The sequence below is a fragment of the Mixophyes fleayi genome, chromosome 2 (genome assembly GCF_038048845.1).
Source record: "Mixophyes fleayi isolate aMixFle1 chromosome 2, aMixFle1.hap1, whole genome shotgun sequence".
NCBI classification, from domain to species: Eukaryota; Metazoa; Chordata; class Amphibia; order Anura; family Limnodynastidae; genus Mixophyes; species Mixophyes fleayi.
Window position 1 is genome coordinate 229,643,006 of NC_134403.1, and position 5,599 is coordinate 229,648,604.

The following is a 5,599-nucleotide window of genomic DNA, read 5'->3' on the forward strand; positions in this document are numbered from 1 at the left end:
TTGAGCATAATTATTTTAAATTTCTGGATGAGTTTTATATCCAATTGTGCGGCACGGCGATGGGCACAATTTTTGCTCCCAGCTTCGCTAATATGTTTATGGGGAAATGGGAGTCTGAGGTTATACATTCTAATTATCCTTTCAGGGCCAACTTAATTTTTTACAAGCGCTATATTGATGATATTATTTTAATATGGGAGAGTGTAAACGAGAGCCTTGATGCCTTCTTGATGATAATGATCTCAATTTAAATTTTACACACAAGACAGATACTAAATGTATAGATTTCTTAGATCTTTATTTAGAGATTAATGATGGAGTGATTGAAACAAGTACACACATTAAGGAAGTGGATAGCAATAGTTATGTCCATTATGAGAGTTGTCACCTGAAAAATTGAAAGACAATATACCAGTCTCCCAATTAACCAGAATAAAGAGAAATTGCTCTAATGAAGAAATCTGTAAACTGCAATCGAAAATATATCTAGATAGATTCAGGGAACGTGAGTACCCTAAGAATCTATTGGATGCTGCTTCTGAGAAAGTTGGGGGAAAAAATAGAGAAGAGATCCTAACATATAAGCCTAAAAATTCAAATAAGGGAAACATGGTCCCATTTATAACTGAATTCAGTATAGATGAGAAAAGGATTAGACATATTATGAATAAGCATTGGAATGTTATTAAAATGGATCCGATTTTAGGGGCAGAACTAGCTGATAAACCAGATATTGTATTTAGAAGGACAAAAAATTTGAAAACAATGCTGGCGCCGAGTTTACTAGTAGATTAGGGTGGAACTAGGGAGAGGGGAGACCTTCCTGTCTAATTTTAGTAATGGTTTTGGGAAATGCACAAGATGTAATGTCTGTAAATGGGTTGACCCTTGTAATAGAGTCTTTTTTGACTCCACTAACACCAAGGAGTATAAGATCAAAGGAAAAATTAATTGCCTAACCACTTCGGTGATTTATATAAAAGAATGCCCATGTAAGCTAAAATATATTGGTAAAACCAAGAGGATGCTAAAAATTCGGGTACAGGAGCATGTGAGGGCAATTAAGAGTAAACTGGATACACATACAGTTTCTAAGCACTTTTTCATAATGGTGATCCCTGTTGTATGAGATTTAAAGCTATAGAACACGTGGTGTTAGGATCTAGGGGAGGAGATCTTGCCAGGAAACTGGCTTGTAGAGAAATGTACTGGATCTTTAAATTAGGTACACTTGCACCTTTGGGTCTCAATGAGGCTTTTGAAATAGCCCCTTTTATATAAATGTATTAATTATTATTTTTTGTCTCCCTCTCTTATGTTCTACATCTCTGTACCTTATGTGAGGTCATTTATATGCATTTCAGGATGTTTGTATTAAATATGTGAACTATAATTGTCGAGGTTTTGCTGTTAGACCCCATGTTGTATTTATCTGATTGGGTTATCTACTGTGTCCTTACTCTTCATCTTGTTTTTTTTTACTATCATTATGTATAGCGGTATTAACTACGGAATTATTCGATTAATGTTTATACTGCTAAGATACTTACCTCGGGTGATTATTGGGAAGTTCTGTTATTGGGGAAGTAGGATATATTGTATTTCTCCGATAATTTCCCTAGCTCGTATTGGGCTTTATTACATATTTAGTAGCGTTGTGACTTATTGGCCTTGATTGGGTTTTTGTATTTTTTCTATATATGCATAAAGGGTATCTTTCTATTGGTTTATGGTTCGCCCAGTTAACTTACTCCTTTATCTTTGGGCGGAGATGTACAAATATACTGCTGACCGTATGTTTAGTAGTCTATCATGTATTGTTATTGTAGTGCGTGTATATTAGTGTTTTGTATCACAATGTATTCCTGCTGGGCTCTTTGTTTGGTTTCTGTCCCGGAGCCTAGAGCGGAGGTGATGTCGTTTTCCGTAAATAGGAAGTGATGCGGATAGTTGTTGTGGGCGGAAGTACGGAAACGGAGCTCTTGCCCATACTCTTTGACATTTGATTTCAGGTGAGACGGCCACAGATTGTATACGAGTGCTAATGTGGACTATAAAAGGATGAACTGTCCACCTATGAACATATATCCTTGTGATAAAGTCTCGTTTGAGACGAAACGCATCAAGGAGGTTCTGAAGGAGGTCCTGTACTTTGGTGGAAGCGAAGGGGAGGAGGTTCCCGTGTGCCAGCTCCAGAGAGTCTTCTGAGGGGACCCCTGCAAGCGCTTTCTATACAGATAAGCTTGTTTTATTGTACCCGATGTACGGGCATTTTATTGCTTTTTATGGATTCAGGCTGTAATTAAATTGGATTATATCCTATAATAAGCCTGTCTTTTATGCACATACTATTGACTCTATTTATATTGAATCTAGCTGTGTAGTTTATGTTTAAGAAGCTATTTCAATTCTGGGGGAATGTACCCTTGAGAGGCTAATCATTGTATTATCTTCCAAATTGGTTGTCTCTATCACGCACGCACTTTACTTATTTTATCTATGTATTTGGAGTCTAAGCGTTAACCTCTTGTTAAAGAGGTGGAGCTCATTGAAATCAGGTGTTGGAATACTGAGGGAATTAACCTCTGATGAACGAATCATCTTATTTTCTCAACCCTAGAGTGTCTGGATGTGACTCTTATTTTGATGTTATCACACTATGTTTGGCGCTTCTCTTTTTGTGTCGTTTCTATCTAGGTGTTACATCTGCAATTTGATGTTGTAGCGGAGCTGCCTACTGTATGTGATATATTAATTACCAATCACGTTGTTACGTGATATTTCTGATTGTTCACTAAGCGCCTGTTTGTCTTTTCACTTTTATATATATAATATATATATATATATATATATATATGTGTGTTTGTACTTATATGTGTATATATATATATATATATATATATATATAATGTGTGTGTATATATATATATATATATATATATATATATATATATATATATATATGCCTAGTGGCGTGTCTTAGTCTGTCTGTGTGTGTGTGTGTGTGTCTAAAAAATAAAACCAAGCTGCAGCGCCACCTGCTGGGCGGAGTTATACACTAACCTACTAAATTTTTATTGTGTGTGGAAAAAAAAATCAGAAAGGGCTGAAATTTGGTATACTAAGATGTTTTTAATTTGTTAATGTAATTTGTTAATTGTTAAAAGTGTTTATAAAGATTAAAAAAAAATATATATATATTTTTTGAGGAGAAGTGACAGTTGGGAGTGGTTGGTGGTTGCCGGGGGTGACAGTAGGGAGTGGTTGGTGGTTGCCGGGGGTGACAGAGTGAGAGGAGTGTGATACTCAGGACCGCTGAGAGAGATCCCTGTGTCTGGATAGACATCTGGATAGATGTGACGATAAAGATGAAGGATGAGGTGATGGAGAAAAATGATGAGGTGGTGACATGTGGACAAAACCACGTTAAAAAAGGGCGCTTACGTCGGAAAGTAACGCTCTTCCCCTGAGGAGGCCTGGGCTATGGCCCAAATGCATGACAAGAACCTTTTTAACACCTTAAGTAGCTTGATTTGACTAGAATGCATGAGTATCATGCACGGGTTAACTTGTATATATATATATGTGTGTGTGTGTATATATATATATATATATATATATATATATTGTAACAAAAGGAGGCATTTAGCTGGCAATATGCAGAGAAAGCAGGGAAGTAGAGTAAAACATTTGTGCAGTAATGCACCTAGATTGAATGTAAAGACCTATGTATAAAAAGCAATAGTTTAAATTTGGTTTAACTTACATGACTTGAAATCCTTCCTCTCAGCAAACAGACAGGGTGTGTCTGTTTGAATTACAGAGCCAATGATGGGTGTTTCCTTTTAAAGAGAAGGTGGGTGTGTCACCTGTCCATCAAGCTAAGGCTGGGGGAGGAGTATCAGGTATAAAAGCTTGTTTGTATCACTTGTTCAGGGAGATCAACGCTGGGAAAGCTGGCTGATCTTGAGAGAGAGCTGAGCTATGTCTAGCTAGTGTTTAGGGTCTCCCAAGTATTGCTGTGAAATCTGTACAGTGTCAAAACATTTACCATCCTGACAATAAAACTACATAAAAAGGAAGAAGTTGTTCGCGTGTGCTTCAGCAGTAGCGGGCTCTTGCCACAAGTGGTGTCAGGAGTGGGATACTCCGGGAAGCAAGATTCCGCTACCCAACCCACGCAGACGCCAACATGGAGGAAGTACTGAGTACCCTCGTGAATGTGGCCGCTGCGCAGCAACAGCAGCAAGCTCAGATGCTACGAGTTGCCGAGGCACAGGTGGAAAACACAAGGCTCTTAAGGGAAGAGTTAAGCCAGGTGAGACATGACAGAAATGAACCACTTGGTCCTGTTCTCCAAAAAATGTCGCTAGGTGATGACATAGAAGCATATCTGGTGTCCTTTGAGAGACTTGCCAAAAGGGCAAAATGGCCTCTAAAGATTGGGCTGAGAGGCTGGCACCATATCTGACTGGTGAAGCTCAGCAAGCGTATATGGATCTAGATGAGGAACGGGACTCTGATTATTTGTGCCTAAAGTCTGAGATATTGGCTCGCATTGGAGTTTCCGGGCCAGGCCGAGCCCAGCGCTATCACCAATGGCGCTATGATAAAGAAAAACCGGTCAGAGTGCAAGTGGCTGAGCTTTCTAAAATTTTAAAGAAATGGCTGCAGCCTGAGGAGAATTCGCCTTCTCGGATTATTGAAGTTCTGGCGATAGATCACTGCATCCGGGGGCTGAACCGCGATTTGCAAAGGTGGGTTCTGCAATCAGACCCACAAACTTATGAAGAGCTTGCCACCGTGGTAGAAAGGTTTTGTGCGCTACAGCAAATGACTAAAGAACCTGCATTTGTGCCAAAGCCGCTGCCATGCCAAAAGCCAGGTTTGACAATCCTTGCTACGGACAGAGGGCCAGGCGCAAAGCCGTCTAATCTGAAGTGTTTTGAATGTGGTGAGCAAGGCCACTTTAAGGCAGAGTGCCCTAAACTACCGGAACCCATGGACTGTTCCATGGCACATATTGGGCTTGCTTTTCCAAGCTGTTTTACCATGAGTCCCACATCAGGAAGTCCTTGTTTGTTCCGGGTGACTGTGCTAATCAACCAAAACCTTGTTCTGGCCTTGGTTGACTCAGGGACGTGAACTTTCATTGGTTTCCAGCTCTGCCTTACCCAAAACCATAACTTCTCGGTTGCCCAAGGTGAAGGCTCTTTGAGTACATGGCACAACAGAGGAGTATGAAAGAACAATACTACCAGTCACACTCACAGACAAAACGGTTATGGTGGTAGCTGCCATAGCACCTAAACTCCCATATCCACTCATTTTGGGGTGAGACTTCCCACTGTTTAATGATGTCCTCGGTGAGAGGATCCGGCCGGACATGCCGGCAACTGATGCAACGGTCGGAAGCCCGGTCTTAAAGGAACCGCCTAAGAATCCACAGCATCTGGACATCGATCTTTGGGAACCGCCAAACCGGATTGCCATCCTGGGAGTCACAGCAGGAGTTCCACAAAAGCATCCACCTGCGGGGAAACGTGGACAGTCCAAACTAGCAATTGGTCGGTGATGTCGCAGATGAGCCCACCCCGCA